The sequence below is a fragment of the Odocoileus virginianus genome, chromosome 29 (assembly GCF_023699985.2).
Source record: "Odocoileus virginianus isolate 20LAN1187 ecotype Illinois chromosome 29, Ovbor_1.2, whole genome shotgun sequence".
NCBI classification, from domain to species: Eukaryota; Metazoa; Chordata; class Mammalia; order Artiodactyla; family Cervidae; genus Odocoileus; species Odocoileus virginianus.
The window spans coordinates 12,630,144-12,646,017 of NC_069702.1; the positions used below are offsets into that span (position 1 = coordinate 12,630,144).

The 15,874-nt window shown below is 43.0% G+C and overlaps 1 pseudogene; it reads left to right on the plus strand.

Annotated features, from left to right (window-relative positions):
- Positions 1 to 7,093: 7,093 nt before the first annotated feature.
- LOC139032068 (5S ribosomal RNA) lies at positions 7,094 to 7,212 on the plus strand (annotated as a pseudogene).
- The last annotated feature ends 8,662 nt before the right edge of the window (positions 7,213 to 15,874 follow it).

Consider the following 15,874-nt stretch of genomic DNA (forward strand, 5'->3'; position numbering starts at 1 on the left):
AGGGGACGAAAGTTGTCACATCCCACCATGCCTGGTCTGAGGACCTGGAAACTGATAGCGGCCGATATGGGTACAGAGCTTGCTAAGCATCTGGTGCTGTTGTTAGGGCGTTGTGCACGCGAACCACAGCAATGCTCAGAAAACCCCAACCAGGTGACTGCTGGTACCATCACATCCCCACTTCACAGGTGAGGCACTAGCAAGGCAAGAGTTTGAATAACTTGCTTAAGGTCACACAATTCATTAGAGTGAAGCCCAGGTTCAAACCAGACAGGCTGGCTCGAATCTGTGTGGCTAATACCCCACTACCCTGCCAACTAAGAGAAAGAACTCAATAAAAATTGTTAAGGGACAGAGTGAATGGACATGAGTTTGAGCAACCTCCGGGAGTTGGTGATGGACAGGGAAGCCTGGAGTGCTGCAGTCCATGGGGTCACAGAGTCGGACACGACTGAGCGACTGAACTGAACTGAAGGACCAGAGTGAAGGCAAGAGGGAAGAAAATAATTTCTTTCTATGCTAACAAGCTACCCTATCTCTGAACCTTAATTTCCTTAGAAAATGACTGGTGACTATTATTTAAGGTGATGTTTTGAATTTTTCTCCATGCTCGATGTGGTGATTCATTGCTTTTAAGGCAGGGGTTCCCAGCCTCTGAGGTCTAATGCCTGATGATCTGAGGTGGAGCTGGTGTAACAATAATAGAAATAGAGTGCACAGTAAATGTAATGTTGTTTGAATCGCCCTGAAACTAACATCCCTACTCCAGTCCATGAAAAATTGTCTTCCATGAAACCACTTCCTGGTGCCCAAAAGGTTGGGGACTGCTGTTTTAAGGCATCCGTCATGGACACAGTGAGTTCTCTCTGCCCTGGGCAGGACCGGTCTGCCAGTCACACAGGCTGAGTGTTGGCTCGTGGGCACACCGGGCTCCAAGCCACACCTTTGCAGTTGCTTTGATCCCACGGATTTCGGTGCCCTGAGGGCCCTCACAGGGAGGTGGGTGTGGGGGCTGAAGTGGGGTACCTGGTTCAGGAAGAATGGAGGATGCTCACTCAAGAGTAATCTCCCTTCCCAGACCCTGGCTCCAGGGCACCTGGAAAATTCCCTGCTTGTTAGCAGATATATGTTGTGTTAGAGATAGTGTTCAGACGTACTTTTCCCCTTTGTTTTGTTTACAGGATGTTAAATGATTCACTTCACTGATTCCTTTCAATAAATTAACAGAATTGGTTTAACTGAACAAATATGCTTGTTGCATTAGAGTCACGCATACACAACCAGAGCTCCTTTCAGTTTAGGACCTGAGACCGGGAGCCAGTTTTGGCTTCTGATCTATGAAAAATCTGTACCACTGTTTCCATCTTTAATTATTTCTTTTATAATGAAAGATGATCCATTTCTCCTGCAATGTCCTGAGTATTTCTAGAGCCATGCTATATTCCCTTGCACGTTTATGAAACATTTATGAAAAAAGGTTTATTGTGGTGAAATATAGATAAAGTATTTTTTAAATGTTCAATCTGTTTTTGAGTGTTGAGTTCAGTGGTTTAAGTACATTCTTAATGTCATGCAACCATCACCATGATCATCTCTAGGCTCTTTTCATCTCCCCCAACTGAAACTCTGTACCCCTTAAACACTAGCCCCCTACTTCCTCTCCCCCAGCTCCTGGCCCCTACCATTCTGATTTATTGTGGAGGGCCAGCTTGATTTAGAGGTTTCAACTCGAACCAGAGATCTAAGTCACTTTCTTGCTGGGTGAGTTCTCTATCTCCTTACTTGTAAAATGGAGACAAGGCTGGTGATCACCCTTCTCATGCTCAGGGCTGAGGGAGGAAGAAATGGTTGAGACATGCAAAGTCCTTAGACCTGCCAGTGCCTGGGGTAGGGAGAGCACCGTGGGCTTGCTGTTGTCATTATTTATGTGATTTCCAGGGACTTCCCTGATGGTCCAGTGATTGAGACTTCCCCTTCCAATGCAGGGGATACAGGTTCTATGCCTGGTCTGAGAACTAAGATCCCACATGCCTTGAGGCCAGAAAACCAGAAAATAAACAATAGAAGCAATATTGTAACAAGTCCAATAAAGACTTTAAAAATGGTCCACATCAAAAATATCTTTAAAAAAGACCCGTGTGTGTGTGTGTGTGTGTGTGTGTGTGTGTGTGTGATTTCCAGCCCCCAAAATACAGTTCCCATCCCAGCTCCTCAAGACACTGGACCCTGAGCGGCTGGACACTGGGACACATCATCTTCATCCCCAGGAGCTGGCCGAGGGCTTGGACCTGGTAGAAGGACTGAGAATGTGGGTGGAAGGAATGAATCAACAAGGCCCTTGTCCCTTTTCCTCCCATAGCATGAAGTCCTGGGAGGCCAGCGTCCTAGCACCGCCACCATAAACAAGGGCCTCTGAAACCTCCATTCATCTTCCTGGTCCTGCGGATTCCAGCCTCTGCGAGGTTAAGGCTTCCTCCCTCGGGAAGCACTTTGAGTGTTTTGGCCTCCGTCCTTTCAGGAAGCCTCGAAGCCAACACACACCCAGGGCAGGAAGTGGGCAAGAAGGACTTAAACCTTGGGTGGAAAACATTTCACCTCTTTAGGAACCATTTCAGAAACTGGCTCCGCGTTCACGTTGCTGGCCCAAGGGTTTGTGTTAAGTGTGACCTACTATGTTTGTTTTTTTTTTTTTTTTCTTTTTTTCTGTGAATAGATCCTTTTTTCCTTCATGAAAAGGCCATAGTTTCTGAGAGGGCAGCTATCTTAAGGCACAGAATCAGGAAGGTAAGGAGGGCAGAAATGGGTTCGGAGCACTCAATACTTTCTGAGCAAACATCCCGAGAGTTGGGTATAAATCCTCATTTTACTCTTGAGGCTCTTAGGTTCAAAGGAGTCACGTGTCTTGCCAAAAATATGCTGCTGGTCAGGGGCTGGAGGGCTCCTTGGTGGCTCAGACAGTAAAGAATCTGCCTGTGGGCTGGTAATAAAGCCTAGATCTTCTGGGTCCCAGAACTGATGCTCCTCACCGTTTGCTCCTCATCTTCATTGGCTGGGGCTATCCAAAGATGCCTAATACATGCACATAGACTGTATTTACTCACCACAGACTTTCAGATTATTTTTCACACTGGGCTGAATTCACTGATGCACAGAAGATGTAGGACCCTAAAGATATTACAAAATTATGGAGGAATATCGCATACATTTCCAGGCAGGTCATGCCGATTTCACCCTGTTACTTTTAGGTCTTCCTAATTCTGTTTCAACTAAAGCACTGCATTCTATTATTTGCTTATTCATCTGTTCAGCAGAGATTTTAACAGCAGCTGGGCCTCCTACATCTACAGAATTAGTCTTGAGAAATGAACCAGAAGATATACAGAAATTAATCAAGCCTTTCTCAACTACTACGCTATAACAATAACCTCTTATGCATGGGTGTCACATGTTTGTAAAACATGTGCCCCTTAAAAAACGAACTTATATACTAAATGGAAATAGACACATAGACATATAAAACAAATTTATGATTTCCAAAGAGGAGAGGAGAGGGATAAATTAAGAGTTTGGGATTAATATATACAAAATTACTATATATAAATTACATAACCAACAAGGACATACTGCATAGCACAGGAAATTATGCTCAATATTTTGTAATAACCTATAAGGGAAAAATTACATGTATATGTATATATATACATACATATGTATGTATGTATGTATGTATAGGCTTCTCCAGTGGCTCAGTCAGTTCAGTTCAGTTCAGTTCAGTTGCTTAGTCATGTCCGACTCTTCACGACCCCATGGACTGCAGCACGCCAGGCTTCCCTGTCCATCACCAACTCCCAGAGCTTGCTCAAACTCATGTCCATCAACTCAGTGATTCCATCCAACCATCTCATCCTCTGCCACCCTCTTCTTCTTTTGCCTTCAATCTTTCCCAGCATCAGGGTCTTTTCCAATGAGTCAGCTCTTGGCATCTGATGGCCAAAGTTTTGGAGATTCAGCTTCAGCATCAGAATATTCAGGACTGATTTCCTTTAAGATTGATTGGTTGGACCTTTGCAGTCCAAGGGACTATCAAGAGTTTTCTCCAACACCACAGTTCAAAAGCATCAATTCTTCAGTGCTCAGCTTTCTTTATAGTCCAACTCTCACACCCGTACATGACTACTGGAAAAACGAGAGCTTTGACTGGATGGACCTCTAATAATGTTTCTGCTTTTTAATATGTTGTCTAGGTTAGTCATAACTTTTCTTCCAAGGAGGAAGCATCTTTTAATTTTATGGTTGCAGCCGCCATCTGCAGTGATTTTGGAGCCTAAGAAAAGAAAATCTGTCACTGTTTCCATTGTTTCCCCATCTATTTGCCCTGAAGTGATGGAACCAGATGACATGATCTTTGTTTTTTGAATGTTGAGTTTTAAACCAACTTTTTCACTCTCCTCTTTCACTTTCATCAAGAGGCTCTTTAGTTCTTCTTTGCTTTCCGTCATAAGGATGGTCATCTGCATATCTGAGGTTATTGATATTTCTCCCTGCAATCTTGATTCCAGCTGTGCTTCATCCAGCCTGGCATTTCTCGTGATGCACTCTGCATATAAGTTAAATAAGCAGGGTGACAATATACAGCCTTGATGTACTCCTTTCCCAATTTGGAACCAGTCTGTTGTTCCGTGTCCAGTTCTAACTGTGTTTCTTGACCTGCATACAGGTTACTTAGAAGGCAGATAAGGTGGTCTGGTATTCCCATCTCTTGATGAATTTTCCACAGTTCGTTGAGGTCCAGTGGCTCAGTGGTAAAGAATCTGCCAGCAATGCAGGAGACACAGGAGATGCAGGTTCGATCCCTGGGTGGAGAAGGTCCCCTGGAGGAGGAAATGGCAACCCACTCCAGTATTCTTGCCTGGGAAATCCCATGGACAGAGGAGCCTGGTGGGCTGCAGTCCATGGGGTCACAAAGAGTTGGACATGATTGAGTAACTGAACACACACCCATAGACACACACACATATAAGCATATGTATAACTGGCTCGTTGCAATATACCTGAAACTAACACAACATTGTCAATCAACTACACTGCAATAAAAATGTGCCACAAATGTGTCATTTTCTCTATGACGACTGGGCTTCTGACCACGCTGTTCGCCTGCCTGCCTGAAACACTATTCCCTGCTCCCAACCCTAAAGCAATGAGGCCCAGACTTCTGGTGACTGGACTGTCTGTTCCCTGACAAAGCATTTTCTGATTCCAGGCGAGAGGAACCACTTGCTGTGTTCTCTCCCCTAGCTTCTCATGCTTCCCTGTCTGTTTCCTATTCTTCTTTCCTGTATATCTTCTGTATTACTCCGAGCAATCCTGAGTACCCAGCACAGCAATTGACTACAGAAATATTGCTGCTAGTCTCCCTTGTATTTCATGAATGAATGACATATCGAACACATTTTATCAATAGCTTTTGTAAATACCACACTCCTGCAGTGTGTCCTGCGACAGATTTCTTATCATTGCTATCGCTGTCAGGGTGATAGTTTTGTCCCATGTATTGCAAAAAAAAAAAAAAATCAATCTGGGCACTTAAAAAAACTTTACCTGTTGTGTACATGTCAGGTGTTTTTCAGAATAATCTTCACGTTTTCCTGCTTGGACTATTGTTCAAAAATAAGCAAAATATCGAGCAGAGCTCCCTGTGTAGGACTTTGTTGGCTATCCATTTTAAATATGGCAGTGTGTCCATGTCCATTCCAAACTCTCATGTTGTATGGCAGCCAGGATAGGAGGGGAGTTTGGACACATGTATATGTGTGGCTGAGTCCTTTTGTTGTCCATCTGAAACTATCACAGCATTGTTAATCGGCTATACTCCAAAAAGCTTTTTAGCATCCTTCATACTCATTCGGCTGATTCTTAAGTTGGTCTCAGCCCCTGAGTAAATTTGTCAGGTAGCTTGAGGAGCATCTTGGGCTCTTCTCAGGCTCCATCATCAGACAAGGGCTGCAGATGCATTTTTGTGGCAGTCTTGCCACAGAAGTCCTGCAAGAGTCAGGGGCAAGAGTCTTCATGGAATTCTCCGTTGATGGCTGATGTCTGCTTTCTCTCCCTGGCCAACAGTGACTTCCTTTGAATGATAATAAAAATGCATTTTTGTGGTTAAATGTAAATTTGGTTCCAGAGTCCCACAGATGTTTGGAAAATTCTGTTTCTATTTGCAGACTCAACTGGGGGTGGCAGTGGATTTTAGTACATGGCTGAACACTCGGAGATTAAAGCCTGACCGCCTCTGCTGGATATGCTGGGCTCAATCACTCACCAGTGACATAATTTCAGAACCATGCAACTTCATATCACCATTAAATTGTCTGCAATGCACTTCCTTCCTTCATTGCACTTGTAGCACCCAATAGCAACCATTTCATAGGAGTCTTGATAAGTTTCATCGAAGAAATGAATAGATGAATCTGTCTCTGAGCCTTTACTCTTCGGATATTAAAAAGAAAAATAATCTTATAGGGCGATTAAAATAAGTGAATGTTTGTAGCATGCTTATTATACTAATTAGCACATAGTAATTGCTCAATAAATGGGTAAATGGTGATTGAAACATTCTTAGTCCTTGTGGGGGCTGGAGGAGGGATTGGTATATCATGCAGACAGGAGGAGGGGGCTATGAAAAGAAGGACAATTCATTGAACAATGCTTCCTTCCCCAATATTTCAGGCAAACCCTTCTCACGTATGTCCTGCCTGAACAGAGGATGGCCTAACTGCCACAGGAGGGTAGAGGAGGAACTCTTCACTTTGTCAGGGTTGGGCAATAAGTGGGTTTGGGGCTGGGGGCTGGGAAGGGTGGGGGGGGGCAGTCGGGTGTCATTCGCACATAAGGAGATGACTGAGCTAGACCCTAGAGGCTGTCAGGGCCCCCTCCTCCCACCCAGGGAATAAGAGTCAGGCATCCCCAGCAAAAACTTGGACTCATACTCAGAGAGCTAAAGGATCTTTGAGAACATTTATATTCAAAGTCAGTAAACTTAGAATGTGTTTGCCTCAGAAATACAAATTAAAGTAATTATAAAATTTTTTAAAAGTTAGTCTACGGCCATACCACCCTGACCGTGCCCCCTCTCATCTGATCTCGGAAGCTAAGCAGAGTCGGGCCTGGTTAATACTTGGATGGGAGACCGCCTGGGAATACTGGGTGCTATAGGCTAAAAAAAAAGAAAAATTATTCTTCATGGATGTTTTCAAAAACATTTTTCTTCTATCATATTCAAAATTGTGTTTTAAACATGAAGGCAGAATATAAGTTATCACAGAATATAAAATATAATTTAAAAATTGCTCACGTGTGTTTTTAAAAATATTTTTCTTCTAGAATATTCAAAATTATTAAACTGAAAGTCAATATAACTTATCACAGAATATAAATTATTATTATAATTACTAACAATGCATTATAATAAAAGATAAATTAAAATGAAAATACTTTAAACCAATGAAAAATGATTTATTACTTTGCAAATGTGAGGAAGTGTCATGGACTATTCTTACAAAATACTGTAAAATTTTTGATTCCAGTGTTCAGTGTTGACCCAGCTGCTAATATAGAGAATCTGTAGTACTCCCCTGTTGGTCTAGTGGTTAAGATGCAGAGCTTCCCCCGAAAGGCGTGGGTTCAATCCCTGGTCAGGGAAGTTACGCATGCCATGTGGGATGGCAAAAAAGAGGAATCTATATCATAATTTAAACAAATTCTATCTAGACTTACACATACCCAAATAAGCACAAGACGAATATTTTTGTGGTCGTTGTTCAGTTGCTCAGTCGTGTCCGACTCTTTGTGACCCAATGGACTGCAGCACGCCAGGCTTCCCTGTCCCTCATCATCTCCCAGAGCTTGCTCAAACTCATGTCCATTGAGTCAGTGATGCCATCCAACCATCTCATCCTCTCTCGTTCCCTTCTCCTCCTGCCTTTCATCTTTCCCAGCATCAGGGTCTTTTCTAATGAGTCAGCTCTTCGCATCAGGTGGCCAAAATATTGGAGCTTCAGCTCCAGCATCGGTCCTTCCAATGAATATTCAGGATTGATTTCCTGTAGGAATGACTGGTTGATCTCCTTGCAGTCCAAGGAACTCTCAAGTCTTCTCCAACAAAGAATATTTAGTAATGCAAAATGTTCCTCAGCCATCCCATGCATTCTTGCCAACACTGCCCACTCTTGAGTGCCTCTGGATCTGCCTACCAGAACCAAAAGAAAGCTAGAAATGCAGGAATCTGATGGTTCAGGAACTCCAGAGCAGAGGTGCCATGTGTTAGATCATTTGTCTTTTCTTGTAAATAAATCCTTTGGCTCTTCCAATCCTCTTTACTCTTGGAAGCAGTGTCTGTCTAATATCAGCAGTGAATCAACTTACAAATCTTGGAAGCACTGGCATGCAGCCACATTTTGTTTTTAGAAGATAATGCCTGAAATGCTGGGAAGTGTTCCTGGGTTTCTCAGCCGTCTTTAGGATTATGGGATGTTGTGTGCTAGCTCCCTTGGGATGGGGGCCCCAGGAGTTCTAACAAGTTGCAGGTGTGTTGATGATTTGCCAGGCCAGTTAAAATTGGGGGTGAGGAGGGCAGTGCAGAAGAAGCCCCTCATGCTTTGCTCTAAGAAGAACACACTCTTTTCTATTAGATTCTGATTGAGGGTAGTTACTGCATCCTAGACCAGTTTATTTCCGTTCAAGTTTAAGGGCAAATTTTAGTTCTTTGGAGCACTGATCACTGTCTGAAATATTTTGTTTAAAAATTTTTAAAAAACTTACTTTCATGTCTTTCGTTTTGGAATGTAAACTCTGCAAAGGGAGATTATTTTTTCTGTTCTCTGCCCTGCCTTGAACAGCACGTAGTAAGATCTTGAAGAATAGATAGTGAATGACTGCAAAACTGATAAAGGTAGCTTGATGGCCCACTACGTGCCAAGGTGGAGGGGCCACTTAGAAGCTGGTACAGAGCCTGGCATAACAGAGGACAACTGATTCTAAAACAGATTCAGACCTGCTTTGCCTGCCTTTCAATCGTTGGTTCACTCACTCACTCAGTCCAGACTGACCCTGAGGCCTTAAGTAGTTTGCTTGGATCAGGAGATAGCAAGCCCTGTGGGGTCCCCTCTCCTGTGTGGGGGCTATACTTTTCACTTCCCAAGACTAGAACCACTTCTTTTTTTCAAAACTATGTATTCCATCCTCACAATGTGTCTCATATCTTTTTGTTGTTATTGTTGTTGTGTTAGTTTCTGATGTATAATGAAGAGATTATGTTAAATATGTATGTATATTCTTTCTCATATTCTTTTCCATTATAGTTCATTGCAGATATTGAATGTAGTTCCTTGTGCTGTATGTATAGTAGTTTGTTTCTGCGAATCCCAAACTCCTAAATTATCCCTCTCCCACCTGTTCCCCTTTTGCAACTAAGTTTGTTTTCTATGTCTGTGAGTCTGTTTCTGCTTTATAAATAAGTTCATTTGTACTATTTTTTTAATTTCACATTTAAGTGATACCATTTGATATTTGTCATTTCCTCTCTGACTTACTTAGTATGATAATCTCTAGATCTATCCATGTTGCTGCAAATGGAAGCAACATTTATTTCATTCTTTTTTATGGCTGAGTATCTCAGTAGTAAAGAATCTGCCTGCAATGCAGGAGACACAGGAGATAGAATTTCAATCCCTGGTTTGGGACGATCTCCTGGAGGAAGAAATGGCAACCCATTCCAGTATTCTTGCCTAGAAAATTCCATGGACAGAGGAGCCTGGAGGGCTGCAGTCCATGGGGTCACAAAGAGTCAGACATGCCTGAAGTGACTGAGCGATACTGTATTGTATTTATGTACCACATCTTTATCCATTCATCTGTTGTTGGACCATTAGGTTGCATCCACGTCTTGGTTGTTGTAAATAGTGCTGCTATGAACACTGGGGTGCATGTATCTTTTCGAATTATAGTTTTGTCTGGATATATGCCCTAGGGTGAGATTGCTGGACCACATGGTAACTCTGTTTCTAGTTTTTAAAGGAACATATATACTGTTTTCTCCATAGCAATTACATTCCTACCAACAGTGTAGGAGGATTCCTTCTTCACACCAGAGGGACTCCTACTTCCAGTGAATGACTCCGAGGTGCTAGGCTGGCATTCCCACACAAGTGTAAGAGCTGGCACTGAATCCAAGTTGGTGCCAAAAAGGTTCAATTATCCATCCGTTTGAAAAGTTTCCATTTTGGGTCTCCTGTATAAAAGGAGAGCAATAGGGGCAGGGTCCCTCCACTGGGCGGTAGACTTGAATATTACCTTTGTGAAAGACATAGTTCTACCCATCAAGGTAGTTGCCTAACCTCTCTGGATCCACTGTCCTGTTTGGTTAAACAGGGATGAAAATAAGGCCAAGAGGAATAAATACTAACACATGCATGTCAAATTCTCAGTCTAGACCCTGCTACATCTTCTCACTTAGTAAATGGTGACTGGGATTATTGGTGAGTGGAAGGGATGAACCAGAGAGGCCAGAGCCCTGGGTCTACCAGATGACCTCAGATATTTCTAAGTCTTTGCAATAAATAAGCTTTTACAGAGGTGGAGGTACAGGTGCTGTCACTTGCATATGTGACTCAGAGAAATGTCACCAACAACAAAGAAAAACTTGAGGTTTCCCCAATTTTAATTGAGAAATGGGGCTCGAAAGAGAAGACCTGGAGCTCATTCACATATATTCCCAGAAGAATAACCAGGGTTCTCTTGGAGAAGAAAAAACATGGAATATAGATCAGAGAGGTCAGGGTTTGACTCTCCATCCTTCATTTACTGGCTACATGCACTTGGACTGGTAACATCCCTGAACTCTGGTGTCTTCCCTTCCTAGCTCCTCTCTCCCACACCTGTGATATTCTTGTCATTAATCTCATTATCCACATATGATAATCACCCAATATATTATTACTCTTATTACTTTAAACAACATTATTTTCCAGAACAATGAAAAATAAGAAGGAAAAAAATTGTATTTTATCTGTATTTGTTCTTTTTCTCATCACTGATTCAAAGAACACGAGTTTGAGTAAACTCTGGGAGTTGGTGATGGACAGGGAGGCCTGGCGTGCTGCAGGCCATGTGGTTGCAAAGAGTCAGACATGACTGAGCGACTGAACTGAGCTGAACTGAACTGTTCCTTCTCTAATCATCTCCCTTCCTTTATATCCATCCAAGTTTCTGACCTACAACATTTTCCTTCTCTCTGAAGATCATCTTTCACCATATTTTTGCAGGGCAGGTCTGAATTCCCTCAGTATTTGTTCTAGAAAGTCATATGTCTCCTTCATTTTAAGGGATAATTTCACAGATATAGAATACTAGGTTGGTGGGGGTGGGAATACAGAAAGGCAAATACAAGTTGGAGGCCATTACTGCAGTAATCTACCTACTTAACCCACTTGATCCACTAATGGTCTCTGCCTTGCTTATCACAGGATTTGGGGCTCTGTATCGTGGTTGTTCTGCGACTGGACATATGTCATTATGGTGGCTGCCCATTATCTTTTTTAAAAAGAATTTATTCATTTAGTTTTTGCTGTGCTGGGTCTTTTTGCTGCATGGGTTTTTCTTCAGCAATGGAGAGGGCGAACTATCCTCCAGTTTCTGTGTGTGGTTTCTCATTGTGGTAGCTTGCCTTTGTGTGGAGCACTGGCTCTAGGGAGTGTGTGTCCAATAGTTGTGACTCCCAACTTCTAGAGCACAGACTCAATAGTTGTGGCTTGAGTTGCCCTGTGGCATGTGGGATCTTCCCAAACCAGGGATTGAACTTATGTCTCTTGCACTGGCAGGTGGATTCTTTACCACTGATCTGCCAGGGCAGCCCTGCCCTTTATCTTTTGAATGAGCCTTTTATTTTAGGGAAGGAAATTTCCACTTTGTGAATCCTGCTTACCTCTGCTGTGTAGAACCAGAATTCAGTTTTCCCAGCTTCCCTTGCAGCTAGGACAAAGGACGCCACCTAGATCCCACCAGAGAGAAGCAACTAAAGTAGATTTGGCTTCAGAAGAGAAATTGATGGTCACGTTGGACCTTCTGTTCAGCATTTCCAATGCCAGTGCCAAGAATCAGTGGGATTGGGCCTGCAGCCTGCTCAGAGGGGAGCTCTGATCTTGGTTACTGGCTGCATCATGCCCTATTCGATTCTCTGGCCATCCCAGGGATTGTGTAAGCTAATGAAAATCCTTTAATACTATCCCTTTATGCGTATGTGACTTAGGACTCATTTTGCTGTTTGCAATTTAGAATCCTCATTATGCACTTGTCTGTAAGTGTAACTTTCTCACCTCTAGCCACTACCATTCCTGCCTATTTCAAAGATTTGTGCAAATACAATAATATATGCTAAAGCCATCTGAAAGCAGCTAGGTGCAATTAGCATGGAGGCTGTGTTTATTTTATTTCCCACTCAATGCCCAGCACTTAGCATTTAGCTTATTTCCCATGAAGGCCCAGCACTTAGCATTTAGTGCTTGGAATGTAGTAAGTGCTCAATGAATTTTGGCTGGAAAAAAAATGTTCAAATCATCACAACTTACAGGGGTAATCACCATCATCAACATCCCACTCCTTCTCCACACAGCAGGCCCCTTATGGTTCTGATTATGAGGATTGCGTGCCTCTGAAGTCAGAAAATAAACTCCAGAATTGCCTACCAGACTAGAAGACGAGGCTGTTTCCCAATGAGTAATCAAGTGGACCTGAGCAAGTTGGATCAGGTTCTGCCAGCAGCAATTCATACATGGATAAAAGGAACTCAAGCTTGTGCTGCTGCTATTTTGAGACAAAGTTTCCAAAATTCCAGCTTACAGCCATAGAAATATTGTTTTATAATTATATATTAAATACCAATGCAAGGCTGCATTGTAAATTGCATACTATAGGTCTCTAGCAAGAGTTTGAATGTATCTTGTTGAAGTTGGTATTTTGAAGGACTAGAGCACAGTCTCCCAGCACTGACACTGTTGACACTTGAGAGGGATATTTTTTTTCCCTTGGGGGCTGTCCTGCGCATTGTAGAATGCTTAGCAGCATCCCTGGTTCCTATCCATTTGGTGCCCACAGCACTGCTTTTCCCCCACTCCAGTCATGATCATCAAAAATGTCTCCAGACATTGCCAAAGTTCCCCTGGGTGGGAATCACCCTGATTGAGAACTCCTGGGCTAGAGCAATATTTCTCATGCTAAAATCAGCTTCTATTCACCTGTATGGAGCCCTTGGTAGACAGCAGGCCCTCTGTTGGGTACTTTGCTTCAAATTTCACAATAATACTATGAAAGTGAAAGTCATTCGGTCATGTCCAACTCTTTGCCATCCCATGGACAGAAGCCTGCCAGTCTCCTCTATCCATGGAGTTCTCTAGGCCAGAATACTGAAATGAGTAGCCATTCCCTTCTCCAGGGGATCTTCCTGACCCAGGAATTGAACCGGGGTCTCCTGCATTGCAGGTGGAATCTTTACCAGCTGAGCTACCAGGGAAGCCCTTGGTAGTTTCCACTATAACACTAAGACAGGAAAAATTATCCCCATTTCACCAATGAGGAAATTGAAAGGAAACCTGTTTGAGCAGAATGACTGGATGTATAAACGAGTGGTCCAACAGCCACAGTGGGTTCTGATCACAGTCAGCTCTTGTCGGCTCACAGGCTGGAACTTTGACCCCTCCAGAACTCCAGGTTCATTGCTAATCAATCTCAATTACCCTGCAGACAAAGGAAGTGTACCTACAGTGAGGATGCCTTGAGCACTCTGAGAGCTGGCTCTGACAGATGAAGTTCCCCAAAGCAAATCAGGAACTCCTGATGGTGCTGAAGTTGGTGGAGATAAAGGTAATTCTTTTTTTAGAGATCAGCTCTGGAGATACTCAAAGATTAAGATGTCACCATGTTTCAGCCTGTTTCAGCTTCCATGGCTCTGCTTTTCTTTAGCCTTTTTGCCCTTTACCCTGTACCCATTGCCCCCTTTTCTGCATTGACTTCTGGGGGTTGGCATGTGAGTTTGTTCATTTCCGTACCCACTGGTGCCTGGCATGTAACAAGTACATGTTTGTTGGGTGAATGAGTGAATAACTGAAAGGGGGCAGAACAGAGTTAAGGGGGTGAGTGTGTATTATATCTCCTCGATCCCTCTTAGAATTTCCCCTCCCCATCCTTTATTTGGAAGGCACTCAGTTAAGATGATGCCAGTCACTTCCATGTTCCCAAATGAGCCTCAGTTCTGAGAAGCATTAGGACGGAATTTTAGTATTGGAAGAATACTTAGACATGATCTCATCCATAGCCAGTCTGGTTCATGAATTATCTCGATCACATTCCTGATATGCCCATTAAACCCATTCATTTATTCATTCATTCTCTCACTTGCTGGCCCTCTGTTATGTGTCCATTTGCTCTGGATGTAAGGGAAGATGATGATGTTGGCATTCATCCAATCTGTAATAGTTAAATACTGGGCTAAACTGCTGCACCAAAGATACAATTATAACTATGGTGGTTAACTATGATAGTATGTTATGGAAATCAACCCTGAATATTCACTGGAAGGACTGATGCTAAAACTGAAGCTCCAATACTTTGGCCTCCTGATGCAAAGAATGAACACATTGGAAAAGACCCTGATGCTGGGAAAGACTGAAAGCACAAAGAGAAAGGGGCAGTAGAGTATGAAATGGTTAGATAGCATCACCAATTCAATGGACATGAATTTGAGCAAACTCCAGGTCAAACGAGTCAATCCTAAGGGAAATCAGTCCTGAATATTTATGGGAAGGACTGATGCTGAAGCTGAAACGCCAATACTTTGGCCACCTGATGCGAAGAGCTGACTCATTGGAAAAGACCCTGATGCTGGGAAAGATTGAGGGCAGGAGGAGAAGGGGATGACAGAGGTGTTTAGATGGCATCACTGACTCAATGGATGTGAGTTTGAGCAAACTCCAACAGATGATGAAGGACAGGGAGCCGGGCATGCTGCAGTCCATGGGGCTGCAAAAAGTTGGACACAACTGAGTGACTGAACAATAGCCAGGAGACAATGGAGGACAGAGGAGCCTGGTGTGCTGTCGTCCATGGAGTCGCAAAGAGTCAGACATGACTTAGCGATTTAGCGACAAAATCCTCTCTTAACGGTCCAGACGTCAGAAGGGTGTTAGGGCAGGAAGTCCAAGGTCAGAAGGGTGTTCTGTCTGAGGTTATCCAGGCTCCTTCCCTCTGGTTAGTCTGTTCCTTCCTAGGGTATGGTCCTCTCCTGCAGGGTGGAAGCAGCCCGTCCACACTTATGTCCCTATCACAGCCTACACAGGAGGGAACAGTCACTATATACATCATTTCTCACATCCCATTTGCTGGAATTTAGTCAAGTGGCCACTTCTACTTCCAAAGGAAGCTGGGATATACAGTCTCTAGCCAGGTAGTCATGGGCTTAGCTAAAATTAGATTCTGTGTATATTCTGTTTTTAAAAGGAAAGAAGGGACAAATCAACAGCAAAGATCAGGTTGTAGTCTTTGCCACACAGCCCAACTCCTTTATTCTTTTAGTTTTACAGATAAGGAAACTGAGGCCCAGAGAGGAGAAGTAGCTTATCTGAGGTCTCATAATGAGGCAGTGACAATAGAATTTTTAAAATCTGTCTCCTGCCTCCTAAGTCATACTTAGGTCATACATCTTCCATCTCAATACATGGTGCCTTTTATTATTAGTACTACTTCATGTGGCTTCTTAGGTAGACTAAAAGAACCCATGCAACCTAAAAGTTGAGGGTTATGTTTTATTCGGTGGAGAAAACTTAGGACTTGA